Below are 19,926 nucleotides of genomic sequence, written 5' to 3' on the forward strand. Positions count from 1 at the left end.
TATCATGTGATGACCCTACAGGTCATTATGGTAGGCAGGAGCAGTAGGAGTTATGAACTAGGGAGTCTGGGAAATAATTCAGGGGGAAGAAGGTAATGTCTAGGCCTATCTCTTCTCAGAGCAGTCATGAGGTGGGCTCTTTAAATGAGAGGGATTTGGCCTGATAGAGTGTTGGAAGCTGGAAGTTAGCAGGGGGTGGTGTGGTGTGGTGGATCTAATCCTGGAACTAGAGTCAGCTGGTAAAAGCCCTGGTTTAAATCCTGCTGTATGAGCTTGGAGAGGTAGTTTAACCTTGCTGAGACTCAACTTCCTCATCTGGAGATAATAATAACACCTGCTTCTAAGAATTTTTTTTTTTGAAGATCATACGAGCTAATTCTCATAAAGTTCTCTGCCAGCCTCAAATCACTAAATGAACATGACCTTTTGTTCATATCAGCACGGAGGAAATGGGAAATGATTACAACAAACTCTCAAACCTATGGAGTTTGGCATCACCCCAAATGTGCTCCATGAAACACAATAATCCGTCTCTTGGACTCTCATTTCATAGTTGCAGAAACTGAAGACTTAGTCGCTTGGTCTATGTAATCCTGAAACTGGAACTTCCTTGATAGTAGGAACAGTTTTGAATTCGTCTTTGGATGTCCAGAACCTACCACAGTGACTAGCACATAGTAGGTGCTTATTAAATATTTGTTGAACATAAATACTTGTTGATTAAATTGAGTTCAATATAATCCTCTTAGTTCAATAGTCCCAATCAGAGCTCTGTTTCCTTTCCTCCCAACCTCCCCAGGGGTAATTATTGTAATTGCTGTACAATTGAAGCACGGTTGCTAAGGTGGTTGAAGGAACAGTATTGATTGACCGCATTCTAGCCCTTTAGTTCAGCTATCAAAACAGAGCAATCTAATCCATTGTGTGGATCAGTTGTAGACAAATTGTAAGGTTTATTTAGTTGCTCCCAAAACAGCTGCTCTATTTCATCTACCCATATAGGGACAGTCAGGAACTAGCACTCTTTTGAGAGCAAACAGGGAGGGTAGAGGAAAGGCAACATTCTAGTTTCCAAATGTAACTATAGGAAAAATCAAGAGACTGACCCATAAGCTGGACACTTGATTTTCCTTTGACTTCCATGGTTCTCAAAACGTTGACAGAAAGAAGCTTTGCAATACTTGAAGCCATGAGGAATGGTTTGGGTTGCCTTCTTTCATCGTCATCAAAATTACTTTTCTTATACTCTGCAGAAGAGCAAGTTAAACTAGAAACGAATTGATTAAAAGATGCTTCTTTTATGTAAAAAATATGTGAACCACTGATACTATGAGCCTTAGAAGTTATGCACCTGTTGGCAAAGAATTCAGTCAGATGTGGATTTTTAAGTTATTCTTACCATTTTTGGTCCTTCCAGGCTCATAGCCTCCAAAATACAGCCGTAAACTCAACCCAAAGTTGATCTAAGACTATATTCAAGCAATAATAAATGACAGGGCATTTGCCACCTGAAAATAATTTTAACTAAATTCAAACTGTGCACTGCTTTTCTTTACCTGAAAGGAAGGAAAGCTGGGTGAGTCATGCAACTGTCCTCTTTCTTTTTCTTGCTTGGAGAAGTTAATGTTTTGCAGAAGGTTTTTAGTGATGGATTGATTGGGGTGGGTGTTTGTTAGGCTTTGATGTGCCATAGACCAAGACACAGGCTCGGAGGAAGCCAAACCGTCCTCCTTCCGGCTCTTCCAGAGCCCTGGGACTTATTTCAGAACTCAGCTGGGAGACAAGCCCATCTGAGAAACAGCACGCAAAAGTACCCAGAATTCTCCGATACACAGCTTAGCAATACTATTTTCCTGGAGGTAGATCAGTCTCAACCCCTGAACCTTCAAGAAAGCTTTAAGGTTTTGAGAAGGAAGATTTATGACAGTTTATGAACTTAGGAAGCCTAGAGCACATGAAAAGAGCAAGGTTAACCGAACTATTGCTTTTCATTGGTGAGAAAGAAGTCACTTTAATTATTTCACTCCTTTTGAAGTGTTTCTAAGGGGGAAAAATGTCTCTGGCTCTATTATTTTTAAAAGAAAATATATAGCATATTTCAAAAAGGCTGATATGATATAATTCAGCATCAGGTACAATAATAATTATAATTAATTAGAATTTCTATAGCAACTACTCTGAGTCAGGCACTGCACTATGCTTTACGAATATTATCTCATTTGATCCCCAAAACAACCTTGAGAGGAAGGTGCTATTATTATTCTGAGTTTTCATTTGAAGAAACTGAGGCAAACACAAGTTAACTGACTTGCCTGAGATCACACAGTTAGTAGGTGTCTGAGGTCAAATTTGAGGTCAAGTTTTCCTGACCCTAGGCCCAGTGCTCCTTTCACTCTACCAGTTAACTGGTATTTCCCAATGATAGTGATTCTGACTCAACTTTCCCAGCTTCACTGGGGAGAAGAAGAGGGACTTATTCAAAGATTTTTTTTCCCCTCTGTGCCTGGATACTACAATAGAACTTTTACAAGACTTGGTATACTGAGAATCTTTTCCTCCGTAGTACCTGATGGTTGACACAACCTTGTTCAATTTTACGTAAATCCTAGGGGAGGAAAGTCATCTTTTGTGTTCCAGTGGTGACTTTTGAGTCCTTTATTTTGAGACTTCCTCGGTCATGTGGCTACTTCATGTGTGTGGGCTTAGGAGGGAGTTAGTTGGTATGGGCCATCAGCCAATGGCGACAAATGTCAGGTCTCTAGCAGGCAATGACCCATAAACATCTGGCTAGTCTCATTTGAGAATGGTTCTGATATTCCACTTGTTTTAATAAGACAAAGAAAGAGAGCCTTCGGTACGGAGAGCTAACGAGGAAAACATAATACTCCTGAGCTCCTGCTTGCTCCAACCTGAGACAGCTAAGCAGAGTAGTGGTTAGAGCATTGGGCCTGGAGTCATTACAATTATGTATAATTACACAAAACAAATCTTCACATTAGCCATGTCCAAAAGAAAAAGAAAGAAAGAAAAGGAGAAAAAGGAAAGAGAGGGAAGGGAAGGGAAGAGAAGGGAAAGGACGGGAAAGGAAAGGAAGGGAAGGGAATTTGTATTCTGGGTCCATCATCTCTCTGTCTAGAGGTAGATAGCATGTTTCATTATGAGTCCTCTGGAGTTGGGGTTGCTCTTCGTGTTGACCAGAGTTATTAAGTATTTCAGAATTCATTATGAGATGTCATTTGTAAAGCACTTTAGCACTTAGCACAGTATCTGGCACATATTATACACTTAAAAAATGCTTGTTTCCTTCCAATCATATCTCTGTGCTTTTCACCCTTTACTTTGCCTGCGTTTTCGACCTCATCTAACCTATTCCTCAACTCTGTCCTGTCTCCTAAAGTCAACAGAGGGATGCCAATAAATGCTGAACAATGAGCTCTCAAAAAAAACTGTATACATCATCCATTTTTAAGCTTGTTATGCACTATTAACATTTTCTCCATAATTTTCTTAGGTCTATGTGAGCAACAAAACAATAAATCGAGCCCCAATTTGTAGCATTCGCCAATTTCTGAGCAGTAAATGCTCATATAGGACATTTAACAATTGATATGAGCTGGCTCTAACACACCCCTCCCTGCCTGTTCTGTGACTTTGGGCTATTCATTTAACTTCTCAGTAGCCTTCTAAGACCATAAATTGTAGAATAGTTGCCAAAGGTCCCTACAATGATGAAATCACAGGATGCAACAAATAGTAATTATATGTTTATGCAAACATGCATGCGTATATATAATACATTACTATGTAACATACCCACATATTTGTATGTTGTTCAGTTATTGCAGTCGTGTCTGACTCTTTATGACCCCACTTGGGGTTTTCTTGGCAAAGATACTGGAGTGGTTTGACATTTTCTTCTCTAGCTCATTGGATAGATGAAGAAACAGAGGCAAACAGGGTTAAATAACTTGCCTAGAGTCACAAAGCTAGTAAGAATCTGAGGCCGGATTTGAACTCAAGAAGATGAGTCTTCCTGACTCCAGTCCCAGCACTCTATATACTGCACCACCCAGCTGCCCCATATATATATGTGTATATCTAGGTTTATATTTATATCACTCAGTATATCTATGTGTACATATGATAATATAAAGGGGAGAACAGTAAACTCAATTTAAGGTAACAAAAACAGAGCTTTTCCAACTATATTTTCTTTGCTGATCAAGCCCTTGACTGGCAATAATAGTAACAACAACAAGAACTCCCATTAATATCATGCCTTCCCATTTGCAAAGTACTCTACATACATGATTTCATTTGACTTGTCCTTTAGCATCCATTCAAAGGAATGTGATTAAAAATCACTCGGAGCTGATTAGTTTGTAATGAGCTCATCTAGGGGCTCCTTCTCATCAGTCCTAGAATCATAGATTTAAAGTTGGAAGAGACATTGGAGGTCATTGACATCCCAAACCTTCATTATAAAAGGGAGGAACATAAGGCACCAGAGAGGTTAAATTGCTTGTTACATAGTTAGTATGAAGCAGGGTTTATTTTTCTTCTAGTTTTTTTTGCAGGATTTTTTTTCTTTTTTAGGCATTTGGGGTTAAGTGACTTGCCCAGGGTCATACAGCTAGTGCGACAGGTTTTTTGTCTCTAAATCTGCTGTTTTTGTCACTGTACCAACCTAGGACCTGGGCTTATGTATTCCTTCTTCTTCTTGGTCAATGGAAAGACTTGACCTTAATCTTAGACTGGAAAAAAAAATCTACTTTCTTGGAATATCTACTGACATCCATTTTATAACTAAGTACTCTAATGAAGAGGAAAATGGTAATTGAAATGAATCTAATTAGATTGTCAATTACCTGCCTTACATAGGTAATTGAAATCCCCCTAATTATGGTGTCTGTGGGTCTAGATGCTTTGTAGTTAGGAACTGTCAATGGAAAGCAGTTTTAGATGAAGTAAGAACTAATTTTGAAAAATGACTTGAGGAAAAATATTTTTAAAATATCCACTTATTCAGAGCAGGGATGTTATTTATCCAGCCCAGCAATGAAGAAATACATAAGTAGACAAGAGCTGCAACATCTCTTGACTGTGAAATGCCCATTTTATCAAGGTGATTGAATGGAATTAAGATTTTGCCTCAATCCCTATTTTCCTAGTTTTCTCCAATATTTGTAGGGCTTTCATTAGGATCAGTGGGAGCTATCTGCTTGTGTGACTGCCTGCCAGGTGTAAGATTCCTTCTTGAGGCTTTCAGAGAGCATTAAGATAAATATCTGCAATTGGGTTTGCAGATGAGACAAAGGGATTGTGTGTGAAATAAAGTTAATATAATGAAGTAATAGTTACTTCAAGTGACTTACAAATTTTATTGAAGAGGCTCCAAGATTAGGTGGGGGAGAGGTTGAATTCTAGAGAAAACACATGAAATGAAGAATATATCAAATGTTAGACTCTAGGGTAGGTTTCACTATTACAGAAAATATTTACTTTCAAATATGTCCTTACCCATTGTCATTTTCTTTTATCACTAGTTATAGGTTGGCCCTTGGGGTTTTGTTTGTTTTTGTTTTTGTTTTTCTGGAGGCAATCTATAGGTTTTTTCAATTGGCATTTTGCTTTCTGTGTTCAGGCAGTTTTCCTGTATTTTTTTTTTATTATGGTGTTTATGTGTTTTGATTTAATGTGTTCTTCTGGGAGACCTATGGTCCTTAAGTTATTTCCATGAGTCCGATCTTTGAGATCAATATGTTTAGCTTTCATGGAGATTGTGTTTTCTTTTAATGTTGTTGCTTCCTTCTCTTCTTGTTCCCGATTGTATTTGTTCATCCAATCAATTGTTCCCTTTTTGTTTCATTGGTGAGACTTGTCACCATGGAGTCAAGTTTCAATATACTGCCAATTATTTCTTCTGTGAGGGTCATGAATCATTATTTCATCCTTCTTATTTCTCTCTTGAACAATTCAGGAACATCTTGCTATGGTTCTGTGTTCTCTGGGTTATCCAGAGTCCTTGTCTCATCATCTCTTGATTTATTTTTCCTTCTCTTGCAATTCTTCGGAAATGTTTGGACTTCTTTAGGTGCACTTGAGGCTATCTTTCCTTCTCTTATTATTATCTTCCCTGTTAGTTTATATGTTTGTGCTTAAGGTTTTTAAATTTAGTTTTCTTCCTCGTGAGATCTTTGACAATTTCAGTTTTTTCCACTCTTGTTCATTTTCTGATTCTTTCCTCTTTTATAATACATTCCCCAAGGACTGAGTCTCAATGATGTCTCAGTCTTTCCCTACCTGGTTTTTCACCAGCCTCAGTATCTATCCCATGTGACTTTAGGGGGTTGGGCTGAACTTGGTTCAGCTGGCTGCTGGTCTCTTTTCCTTCCAGCCTGGTGGAACACCTCATCCATACTGATACTTGACCCAGTTCTTTCTGTGGCATATATTGCCACCCCAGGGAGAGTGCATATCCTGCTTTCTCATACCTCTATCTCCTCCTCACAGGGTAAAATGGGAGAGCAGAGTTCAGTTCTGTTGCTTATTAGTTACCACAGACTATTGGAATGAGAGCAGTGGAGAGGAGATGCTTTAGCATAGACTATAGTAGCAGCAAGGGAATTGTTGAGTGTATTTCAGAGCATGAGCTTGTAAGTTTCCCTTTTGCAGCCCTTCCAGAGCATGAAGACTGACACAGGGAGGTGCTGAATGGATTCATTAGGGATTATGATTTAACCTTCTCTGATGTTAATTCATCAAATTGTTGCTTCCTTGTGGTTCTTGGTGTTTAGACTGTGGAGACAGCTGAAATAACTTTTCTTCTTGTACATAACTCTTATTTGGGAAAGAATAGATAGACTCTAAAGATCAGAGAAAACGTCTGGTCTTCCATCTTGTTCATCACAGGATGCACAAATATGGCTAAAATGCTGTAGTGTTGAGATGTAGTGTAGTACATAGTGGGCTGGATTTGAAGTCAGCCCATGGTCAAGTTCTCCCTAGCCATGGAACAAAGGATTTAGCCTCTTAATGTCCCAAGTAACTCTCTAAGATCAGAATTTGAAGAACAGGTGTAGAATTATATCAGTAGAGGAACTTCCTATACCAGAAAATTATTATATATAGATTTAGACAACTAAAAATAAAATGTTATAAGAGGATCTTCTTTAGACATGAATAGCAGGAGTTTTAACCTTGGTTTCATGAACTTAATTTTTTTTTCATAATTGAATTTCAATATAATTGGTTTCCTTTTATAATCCTGTATATTTTATATTATGCATTTAATGACATTATTTAAACATGAAATCCACATACTTTACCTGGCTGTCTAAGGGTTAAGTATGACAGACATAAAAAAAAAAGGTTAAGAGCCCTTCCCTGCACTAAGGAGAGAATGGTGATTGATTTTTCTGAATTATTTCATATTTGTAACTTCTTTAGCTCCTCAAAGCTACTCTGAGAGGTATGAAGGGCAGGTACCATTATCTCCATTTGATACACGAAAAAAATGGAGTCACAGATGAGGAAACTGAAGCTCGAAGAGGTTCTGCTGTTTGCTGTAGGTCACTCAGCTAGTTAGGGGCAAAGGCAGAAGCAGGATCCAGGTCTTCTAATTCCTAGTCTGACGCTTCTTATTCAGCACCATGTTTTCCTTTCATTTGCCTAGTAGTTTCCACAATGCATTCTAAAACCTGAACAACAACTTCCACCCTCTTATTTTTCAATTAATTGCATAATCTCTGTATTTACATACTTATTCATCTATCATCTATCTGTTCACTCATCAATTGATAGATATGGTGGGCTCAACTCGTAACTGAGAAATTATTAATAACTTTTCGTCCTCTATTTCTTCACACCTTTTAATTAAGTAGCCCTGCAATATAAAGTTCATATTTGTCACATTCCTACATGTTCATAAAATATTTGGACCAGCAATACACTGCTGGAGAAGAGGTCATTCTATATATTCAGGATAAGACTGGGGGTGACTGGGAATATCCTCAGTGGCTTCTTTTGGAGCCAGCATTTTCTTCAAGAGAATGTAAGATGCTTGAGGGTAGGGAATATTTTATTTTTATATGTGTCCCTAGTACCTAGCACAGCATCTGTATAAGGCATTTAGTACATTTTTTAAAAAATGAATTGAATGAGTCCTTAAGAATAAATTTTCTACAAGGGAGGGATGTAAAAGGTTAGGCCACAGCTCTAGCACCCCGATATTTCTTTTAGCTCTTCTTTCTTTTGATGTCACTGGGGAGCTGGCGATCCTAACAAAGATGACCTTGGTAATGTTTTTTGAGTAGTATAGATAGGTTATTTTGGGCATGGAGGAATCCAACTCCCCAGTCAGCATGCCATCCTAAGACCTTTGTCACCATTCATTACCTGATCTTCATCAGGACAGGTAACTACCTGTCCTGTATCCAATTCCTGCTCCAAGATGGTTTTCAATTAAATTAAGATAGTACTTAATAAGACATGCTAGTCACAGAATATTGGAGCTGGAAATGGTCTTAGAAATTCTATAGTCTAATGTGTTTCTTCATTTTACAGATGAGGAAACTGAGATAGGAAACCTAGAGAATTAAGGTACTAGCTGATAATTTAAGCTGATATATAATAATATAGTCAATGATATGGGCCTCCCATAGGGTCATAGATTTAGAATTAGAAGGGACTTTAGAAACCATCTTATCCACATTTTGCAGTTGATGAAACCAAGGCTGAGGAAAACTTGGGTGACCAGTCCAACAATGAACATAGACAACATGTCAGAAATGGGATTTGAATGTAAGTCCTATGACTACAAATCTCATTCATGCTATTTAAAAGGAAATGCTTGGTGATTGAGGTTGGAAAAGGCCTTCAAGACCCCAAACAATGAAGATTTGTACATTATTGGTGGATTGAAAGTCACTTGATTTAGTGTTGCCTAGAGCCCGTCTACTTTTAATGAAGAAATAATCCTTAGCATTGTGCATGACTGGCTCTCTCCCCCACTTTTGAAGATGGAAAACAAAGTCTCTTTTCTTTCATCCCAAGACTTTCTTTCATCCACTTTCTAGTCAGTTACTGACCCTTGATGTCAACATTCAATAGATAGAGGGCAAAAATCAAACAAAGCATATCTTCTCCCATCAAAGTTGGACGTCCTTGTAGCCCACAGATGTGTCTTAAAACTGAGGCAAACTGATCAATTATTTTAAAATGTGTCCTGTGAAGAATCACTGGAGTTGAGGGTGTTTATGGGACTATGCTACTGCAGCATAGCCACCATCTTCAGACCCCTTGGTACAGTGGAATAATAGGTAGTCTGGAAGTCAGGAGACCTGGATCTTAGTACTGTCACCTTGAACAAGGCCCTTCACCTATTCTGGAGACTGTCCTGTGGTTAGAAAGTTGTGAGTTTTATTTTTCTATTTTTCAGTTTTCTTTTTTTTTTTGCCTAGTAAGAACACAGAAACATTTTTAGAACTATTAATTTCAAGAAAATGAGGTCCTTAGCACCCCTATCTATGACAGAGAATGTATGTCTTTAAGACAAACCAGCACCATGTCCTTTGTCTTAGAGCTAAGGTTTTCTTTGGCTGCACTGAGGGAAAAAATAAGCAAAAAACAAAAAAAACCCAAAAAAACCTCTTCTATTGCAGGTTAGCCTCTCTACCTGTCCCTAAGAGTTCTGACCCACTTTTAATCTGCCTAAATGTAAACAGAAAAATTTCAGATGAGTACCCTTACCACCCTCCTAGAAAAATACCTGAGAGAAACACATATTATGGCATATAAATTGGTTGTTACCTGGGATTTTACTCCCAGTAAAGAAATCCTCCCACCAATTGAGACTCCCAAATGTTCTGCAATTTACCCATATCATTACTATATTATAATTATTATATACACATATTTATGTATAAATGCATATATACATGTGTGCATATACATGCTTGTTTATAGTTTTTGTCCAGTCATTTTTCAGTCATGGCCAATTCTTTCTGACCCCATTTGGGGTTTCTTGGCAAAGAGATACTGAAGTGGTTTGCCATTTCCTTGTCCAGCTCATTTCACATATGAGGAAACTGAGGCAAACAGAATAAGGAGAATTCCCCAGGTATCACACAGCCAGTAAATATCTGAAGCCAGATTTGAACCTAGGAAGATGAGACTTCTTGACTCCAGGCCTAATGCTCTATCTGCTATGCCACCTAGCTATATCATATCATATCATATCATATCATATCACATCATATCATATCATATCATATCATATCATATATCACATCATATCACATCACATCAGTATGTGTGTATGTGTATATATATATATATACATGTACAAGATACATACATGTGTTATGTATAACACATATACATATATATTTATATAGAGATATTTATATGCTCACCTATCTATAGCTATTATTTCACAGAGTTCCCTTTTGGAGAGTTTCATGGGGCACAAAGTGACTTGCTCAAGGTCACATGGTCAGTATTTAGGAGAGACAGGCCTTGTACTCAGGTCTTTCTGACTCTAAGACTGGATTCCTCTCCACTCTATTACTCTACCACAATGCTTCTCATATTGTTGTTCATGGAGGTAGAAGTGGGGAGACTTTCCCCAAGCTAGGGCTGATAGATTCTGAGAAAAGTAGGTACTAGGCTTTCCACAGATTAGCTGTCATATCAGTTTGCAGCTAAGGTACTCAACAGTATGACATTGAATAATATTGGTAGACTGGCAACTTTTCTTGTAATGATTAGCAGTCATGAATAGCTGCCCATGTAGCTATAGCTGCCAAGGCAAAGGCCATCAGCAATTATAGATTAAAAGCCGTATATTAGTTTGGACCGGGTTGGGGAACCTGTGGCCTCGAAGCCACATGTGGCCTTCTAGGTCCTTGGGTGCAGCCTTTTGACTGAGTTTTACAGAACAAATCCTTTTATTAAGGGGATTTATTCCATGAAGTTTGGATTCAGTCAAAGGGCCACACTTGAGGACCTAGAGGGCCACATGTGGCCCTGAGGCTGTAGTTCCCTATCCCTGATCTGGAGTAATTCAGGCTGATATATACATTGATTTGACATGGATCTTCTACCATGTTCTGCTTATGGCTATCTTTGCAGCCTGTGGGGAAGAGCAGCTGAACAGACCTGGCTAGCCCTTGGGTGAGGGGCAGTGATAGCACTCTGCTTTCTTCCTCCTTGTAACCTTTCTGAGGACCTGTCTCCCTTGCTCACAGCTGTTGCAGGGTGATTTGGGCCTATAGGTCAAAAATCAGGCTGAATGTGGTCAGGAGGAAACGACTTTGATCATTCTGGCAATAGAAGTGTAGAAGACAAGATGTGTGTGCGTGTGTGTGTGTGTAGAGCAAACAGGGCATGTTGGTGGCTGACAGAAAACCCATAGGTCCACTCCTTATTAAGCATATGACTGATGGAAAGTTGCAGCATACAAATGCCCACCCTGCTGATTTGCCCACCTTTGGTTTCCTCAGGTATTTTTATGTATGAACTTTGGGTGAACCTGGAAAAACAAGAGAGGACTGAGATGGTGGGTGATGGGTGAAGGCAGTGACCTTACTGGGTCATAGCAGGAATTCACTGGGGACCCCGAAGAATGTCTTGTCTTACAAGGTCTAATAAAGGCCAATAAAGGAAAGGATTAGCCCAGCCACAGTGTCAGCACAACTATAAATCCTTATGCAATAATAAAATAATGGGATGTTATTAATTCAACCATTCTAGCTGCTCCTGAAATAGTATTAGAGCAATATCATTGATTCCTTTTTTTCAACTGATAATATATTATTTTCTAGAACTATTAACTGCTTTAATCGCCCCCCAGTACTGCAGTACAATTGGAAGAGATTGTGAAATATTTCCACTAATCCTGACAATTAACTTAATTTAAGGGTATCCTGTACATTTTAGAATTAGGAATTATACTTTAAAACAACCTAAGGGGAAAAAAATCAAAATGAGACAGTGTGTGTTTCTCAACCTCATGACTCAGTCTTACAGGTGAAAGTTGGGTCATATTTTTCTAGGTTCTTTTTTTCTGAATACCTTTGGACTGGGTGACTTATCTAAGATAGTTCTCCAGCATCTACTTTTGGCCACTAGTGCTGTGCCCTTTCACCATGGTCAAGATCTACAGCTTTGGGAGTTAGCTACAATAACCCTTTCTTCTTCGATACCTATTCTCTCCTCAATGCCCTGTAATCTGGCTGGCTTCCCATATCTCTACTGAAACTGATTTCTCAAAAGTCACAAGATACAATGATCTCTTTTCAGTGTTCACCTTCTTTGTCCCCTAGAGGGTGAAATTCCCCCCACCCCACATACGCACACACTTTCCCAGGCTACCACAGAACTTACAAGGCCTTCAAAGTTTCCCTGGGTACTTTTCTCATGCTTCTAATTTTTGTTATTCAATTGTTTTCAATCATGTCTGATTCTTTGTGACCCTATTTGAGATTTTCTTGGCAAAGATATTACAGTGATTTGCCATTTCCTTCTCCACCAGTTTACAGAAGAGGTAACTGAGGCAAACAGGGTTAAATGACTTGCCCATGGTCACACAGCTAGTAAGTCTTTGAGGCCAGATTTGAGCTCAAGAAGATGAGTCTGCCTGACTCAAGGCTGGGCGCTCTACTTATTGGGCCGCTTAGCTTCACCTCTTTCTCGTTAAAATTCCCCTTTATGTGTAGGGCATGGGTGTGGCATATGGTCATTTGTTCGTTCATTCATCATTCATTCTTTCCATCATAGGACATAGAGGGTCATTCCCTTCTCTCTTGGCTTCATCGATACTATACTCTCCTAGGTTTTCTGGTTCTCTTCTTGTTTAACTGCTCCTTCTCTGTCTCCTACACTTATTTCTCTTCCCCTTATTCACTCAATCAACCATCAAGTGTGTATAAAGCATCTAATAAGTGCCAGGCACAGTGCCAGGGGTTGGGCATAGAAATACAATAAATTAGGCAATCCCTGCTTACAAGGAACTTAAATCCTAAAGGGGGAGAGGGAAAAAAAAAAGAACAATATGTAAGTACATACAGTCAAGCATTTGGTAAGCACTTACTATGTGCCAGAAAATAATTAAAAAGAGAATACATCCAAAGTAGTAAATACTAGATAATTTGAGTGGGCAGGTACTAGCAGTTGAGAGGATCAGGAACGGCTTCATGTTGAACTGTGTCATGAAGGGAGAGACACATTCTCTGAGATAGAGGAGAGGAAGAAATCTCATGTCAGTCATGGAGGATGTCCACACAAAGAAATGGAGATGGGGGATGGAGTGTCATGTGTAAGGAATGCAGCAAAAGGCAAATTTGGCTTGATTACAAAATGTGGGAGGTATGGTAGTATAAAATGAGGCTGGAAATATCAGTTGGTATGGGGTTGTCAAAAAGTCCCTTTGATAGCAGTATGGAGGATAGATAGAGGTGGTGGTGGTGGGGAATGGAGGCAGAGAAGCCAGTTAGGAGACTATTGCAATAATCTAGGGGAGAGGTGACAAGAGTTTGAATTAAGGTGGTACCTGTGTGAGTAGAGAGAAGGGGTTAGATTCCCCTTCCTTTGTTCTCCTCTGTCCATTGATGCTCCATTTACAACTTCATGAGTTCAAAGCTCACTCCCACACCTGCCAAATCTCACCTCTTCACAGATGGCTCCTACCACTAATCTTCAGAGCTGATCTCTCTCCTGAGCACCAGTCCCACATTTCCACCTGTATACAAGACATATCCTATGGCATGCCTAACCCCATGTGCCTGGAAACCAAGCTCATGTTATATGTCCCTATACCAGCTCTTATTTCTAGCTCCACTCATCGCGGATGGGCCATCACCATCCACCCAGTCTCTATGCTTGAACTTGAATGTTATCTTTGACTCATTATTCCTTCATTCTCTACATCCTATCAGTTGTCAATCAATCTCTCCGTCTTTCCACTGAAGCAAGACTTTTTAGTTTAACTTCACATTGGTGTCACCTCCACATCAGTACAGGCCCTCAGGGGCTACTGCAGTCTCTCTGTGGGGTCTCTTTTCTTCACTCTCTCTCCACTCCAAACTCGGTACCCTGCTGCCTGACTTGCTTTCCTCCTGTACAGATCTGGTCATGCCAGTCTTTGAGCCAGGGCTCAAAGAACTTCAATGGTCTCCTATTGCCTCCTGAGTAAAGTTCAGACTCCTTTGGCTCGCATTTAAGGACCCCTATGAACTAATGCCACACTTCCTCTACAGCTTTATCTCCTACTATCTCTCTTCTTGATGTACTCTGAGATCCAGGTAACCAGACTCCTCTTTGTCTGGAAGTATATTCTCTGGATCTCCGCCTATGCTGATCCCACTTGTTGAATTCTTTCGGTTCTGCCCCCTGCCTATAGAATTTCTACCAACACTTTCCATGCCTCTCAATGCCTATAGGAAGGCATCTTAGAGAGAACTGGATGGTGTGGTAAGTAGGTAGGTAAGTAGGTAGTTTTCTGGACTTGCAGTTAAGGAGATTTGAGTTCAAATCATTGCCTTAGACCAATGGTTCCTATTTTGTGGTAAATGAATGCCTTAGGGGTTTGCAATGATAGCAAAATTAACTCACACTAAAAATTCCATAATTGTTCCTTAAGCTAGTAAATAATTATGCAATTATGTTACATTTTTCCCTTCATGACAAGTATGTGCACGTTTAAAGCATCATAGACAAAAGTTATCATTATAGTTATTGTAACTCCCTAATGAATAAAGTTTTAAAAATTATGAAGAGTATCTTTAATTACCTAGGGGATTCACAACATTTTTGTTGTAGATGTTCTTGAAAGGAGTTTGTAGAACAGAAAACACTGGGAACTACTGCTTTAGACACTATTTTTGCACTCAAGCAAGTCACTTAATCTATCTCAGTGTCAGTTTCCTTGCCATAAAATGAGGATAATGATAGCATTGATCTCATGGGATTTTTTAAGGTTCAAATGAAATAAATATGTAAAATGCTTTTCAAGTCTTTAAGTGATATATATATATATATATATATATATATATATATATATATATATATATATACACATACACACACACACATACATATGTATTCAGAAAGAGCAAGAAAGAAAGACAGAGAGAGAGAGAGAGAGTGAAAGGTGTTATTATCATAGTCATAGATAGAGAACTAGCCTTAAAACTGGGTTCAAATCCTACCTCTGACAACATACTGGCTGTGTGACCCTGGACAAGTATTTAACCTCTCAGTGAAATAGGTAACTCTCTAAGACTAAATTTTGTGGGGAAAGTGCCAGTCTACATTAGAGGGCACTTCCTCTTTTGGGAACTTCCTATACACCAATGAAATCACAAATCTGGTGAAAAAGGAGGGAAAAGTCAGTATTTGACTACTTTTGTATTAGAATATTAATTTATACTATATTCTGGAAGATTAGCTTAAGAGGGGGCCATTGTGAGTCGAGGGCCTACTGGGCAGCCAGGTGCAGGAGTCAGGAAGACCTGAGTTCAAATTCAGCCTGTGACACTTACTATGTGACCCTGAGCAATTTCCTCATGTGTAAAATGGGCATCAAAATAACCTTTACTTCTGATGGTTGTTGTGAGGATCAATGAGACAATAATTGTAAAAGTGCTTAGCACAGTGCCTGGCACAGAGTAAGCATGCTATAAATGTTTAACAACAATAATAATAATAATAATAATAATTTTTATTATTACTAAAAGCTTAAGAGTTAAAAGGCAAACAAAGCTGACATCCATTGGAATGTGTTGGCACTGGACAAGCTCCAGGGGTATGCACCACCATACCACCACCCTGCCCCAATTCCAAACTGCACATTATCTAGAAAGGAGACAGCGGCCATCTTCAGCATTGACAGTAGTCAGGAGTAGGAGGGAAACAGTGGAAGGATGCATGCCAGAAGGTCTCATTTTCTTGACCCTCATGAAATGCTTCTGCCAGTTTTTGTGAATCAAGGAGATGTCCTCATTCTCTGGTTCTGCTACTTTTAAAAATCAAGATGTAGAGGAGCAGCTAGGTGGTGCAGCAGATAGAGCACTAGCGCTGGAGTCAGGAGGACCTAAGTTCAAATCCAGCCTCAGACACTTGTTAGCCAGCTATGTGAACCTGGGCAAGTCACTTAACCCCCACTGCCTAGCCAAAAATAAAAAAAAAAAATAAAGGTGTAGAGCTGGGCTAGGTGGGTAAAGGAAGTTCACGCTGCCTGTTAGTGTTGAGGGATCACCAGTGGTCAAAAGCCAATCCTGACAAGGAAGGCGCGTTATCAAGGCCGTAACTGTAATAAGAAGCCCCAAGCATCCAGGCAGCATGGACGGAGGTAGGGGCTTACTTGGATGTCATGGAGTGCACCGAACTGCCAGCGTTCTATTCCCTGCTGCTCTGGCTACTGTCTGAAGGTAGGGATTTCAATGGGTACCATCCTCTGGCTGCCAGTGGTCTGACTTAATAGGACAGTGGTTCCTGAGAGGCAACGAGTCAATGAGTGTTTTAATGTAGCTCTCTCTCTTCTCTTCTCTCGTCTTCTCTTCCCCCTTTCTCTCTCTCCCCTCTCCCCTCCTTCTTTCCCCCTTCTTTCTTTTTCCTCTCCTTCCCTCCCCTCCTTTCCTTTCTCCTCCCCTCCACCTTGTTCTTTTCTCTCCTTCTCTCTGTCTCTCTATGTCTCTCTCTCTCTGTCTCTATTTCTCTCTCTCCCTCAATTAAAGAGAAACTAGAACTTCCAAGTTATTTTTTAACATATGGCACTTCTTGAATTTCTTTTGGGACTACAGAGACATGGTTCAGGACCTGGTACATTCCAGAAGGAAACAAGTGTTGCCCACCAACCAGGCAAGCCCCTCTGTCAAGGATAAAAGGAAACTTTTTTTTTTTAAAGTTCAAAATAATGACATATTAAGGCTTCATGTAATATGTGGAAAATGGTCCTGTAACCACAGATTTTCCTCCCAGAGCAGCCCTTGAACAATGATCAGAACAGAAGAGAACATGTGTTAAAAATTAAGTTAGAGTCCAAATGAAAAATGTTTAAAAAGTGCAGCCTCGTCATATGTAGAAATACTTTGGGGCTTGAAGAGGAGACTAATCAAAGAGCAAACTTACCTTCTCTGGGACCCGAAAAATCCCAGACGCTGAAAAGATCAGCAGCACATGTGTGCCCTGGTGAGCAGCGGGTGGGGGGGTAGGGGGCACATCTCTGTAAAATGATTGCATCTCACATGAGAAACCAGACAGTAATTCAGTGAGGACAATTCCTCTGAAATGGGACACCAGGGGCAGGGGAAAACACAGGAGAGATTATGGGAGAGGGGTTAGGAAGCAACTCTTCCCTGTGGATTTTACCCATCACTGTCTGGATTGCAAATTCCAGATGGGTTTCTAATATGTAAGGTGAGGATATTGGACTGGGTGATTTCAAAGGGCCTTACTGGGTTTAAATCCTATAACCTACAGACAGATCTGTTCCTCTTCCTTGCTCTAGCTGGTACCAAGCAAGGTACCACCTGCAGAGAGACATTTAATAAGTCCTGGTTGCTGACTGATGCGATAGCCCAGTAGGTGCTAATTTGAGGGATGGTAACACTGGGGCTAAAGCTATGTGTGTTTTTTTCCTCTCCCTGCCTTGCATTGCTTGCTGATGGTAAGCCCCCTGGGGTGGGGGACTTGCTTTTCTGTATGTTTATTGGAAGGCACTGAGCAAATTGCAACAAACTGCACAGTGATACCAGTGAGTAAAAATTTCATGAGATGCTATCAAATGATTCATTAAAAGAAAGATGCAGGATATTACCACCAACTGCTATCCTGTCATAACATCATCAAAGTGCTAATTAGGTTGTCTGGCATGATTTGTTATTTATTTATTTAATAAACCCATGTCTCCTTTAGTCCTTGGTTTTGTCCTTTCAGACTTCTTTTCTTATCATCTACTTCCTGAGTTTTGTGGGCACTGCAGTCCTGTTTGTCAGGCAGAGGAACATAGAACCGCTTCTCTTTCGGAAAATGAAGTTGTCTTTATTCCCTCCTCTTTTTCATCCTTTCTGTTCAGAGTCAAGGTCTGCATAATAATAAAATGAAAGGACACAAGAAGAGGAGAAAGCATGGTGTTGATGGCACTTTTAGGTCACTGCCTGCCAGAGCCTTGGTGATAAAGCTCTTTCCACCATGACAGCCTGCTGGTATTCCTGCATTTACTTCATCCAACCTAGAGTTGATAGGACTTAATTAGTCGGCAGGTAAGCATCATCATTTTCCTGTATGGAGGCCAGTGGGTCCAATCGTCAGTAAACTTGTGAAGCAGAAAGAATTTGTCTTTGAGCTCCTCTGCCTCTGTAAAAAGGATGTTGGATTTGTCACTGGAAGAGCTGGGTTCAAATTCCAGTTTTGCCCTCTATTGGCTATGTTAGGATGGACAAGTTGCTTAACCTCTAGGAGGCTGTTTCTTTATCTATAAAATGAAGACAATAACATTTTTACTAAGAGGTTTTTCAAAAGCATCTCAAACTTAGCAGCCCTCAAATGGAAGACATTATATTGCCTCCCCAAAACTGTTATCCTTCCAACTAACCCATTTATTTTGAGAGTACAATCATCCTCCTTCCAGGCACCCAAGTTCAGGATTGACCTTGGCTGTCCCCTTTCTCTCACCCCTCAAACTCACATCCAATCAATTTCCAGGTATGATTCTAACTCTACAACATCTGTTTGTCTATTGCTTTCCATTCAGACAATGTCTGACATAATTTAAGCCTTCATCATCTGTCTGTGACTGTTGAAATAATCTCCTGATTTTTGTCTCTGCTTCTAGATGCCATACTTGTCAATCTATCTTTCTAACAGTTGCCAAACTGATTTTCTTAGAATACTAAGCTTACCAGGCCACTCACTAGTTCAACAATCTTCAGAGGCTCCCTATTTCCTTGAGGGTAATATACAAAATCCTTGGGCTGGAACTCAAAGGTATCCACAGTATGAGTCCCACCAACATTTATAGTCATTTTAAATTACTTCACTTCATGAACTCTCTGTCTCCCCCCCCACCCTCACTGAGAGGGCAATCAGTCTGATATAGGTTATACATGGGCAATCATATAAAACAGATTTCCATATTACTCATGTTGTAAAAGAAAACACAGATTAAAAAAAACTGCCATGCAAAATAAAGTAAAATTTTTAAAAAAGTACACTTCAATCTGCATTCAGACCCCATCAGTTCTTTCTTTCTTTCTTTCTTTCTTTCTTTCTTTCTTTCTTTCTTTCTTTCTTTCTTTCTTTCTTTCTTTCTTTCTTTCTTTTTTCTTTCTTTCTTTCTTTCTTTCTTTCTTTCTTCCTTCCTTCTTCCTTCCTTCCTTCCTTCCTTCCTTCCTTCCTTCCTTCCTTCCTTCCTTCTTCCTTCCTTCTTCTTCTTTCTTTCTTTCTTTCTTTCTTTTTTTTCTTTTTGCTTTTTCTTAGTGAGGCAATCAGGGTTACATGACTTGCCCAGCACCACACAGCTAGTAAGTGTCATGTGTCTGAGGCCAGATTTGAACTCAAGTTCTCCTGACTCCGAGGCCGGAGTACTGTACTGCGTCACCTAGCTGCTCCTCTCCATCAGTTCTTTCTCTGAAAGTGGATAGCATTTTTTCACCATAAGTACTTCAGAATTATCTTGGATCATTGTATCGCTGAAAATAGCTGAGTCATTCACAGTTGATCATGGTACAATATTATTGTTACAGTGTACACTGTTCTCTTAGTTCTGCTCACTTTACTTTGCATCAGTTCATTTAAGTTTTTCTAGGTTTTTCTGAATGCATCTTGCTCATCATCATTTCTTACAACACAATAATATTTCATCACAACCATATATCACAACTTGTTCAGCCATTCCCCAAATTGTTGGGTATCCCATCAATTTCC

At 39.6% G+C, this 19,926-nt stretch overlaps 1 pseudogene; it reads right to left on the reverse strand.

The window, feature by feature from the left end:
- LOC110219446 (leucine-rich repeat neuronal protein 1-like) overlaps positions 1 to 19,025 on the reverse strand; it is a 39,591-nt pseudogene extending 20,566 nt beyond the window's left edge.
- Positions 19,026 to 19,926: the final 901 nt, after the last annotated feature.

Source organism: Phascolarctos cinereus, unplaced genomic scaffold (assembly GCF_003287225.1).
Source record: "Phascolarctos cinereus isolate Bilbo 61053 unplaced genomic scaffold, phaCin_HiC Scaffold_7;HRSCAF=346, whole genome shotgun sequence".
In the NCBI taxonomy this organism is placed as follows: domain Eukaryota; kingdom Metazoa; phylum Chordata; class Mammalia; order Diprotodontia; family Phascolarctidae; genus Phascolarctos; species Phascolarctos cinereus.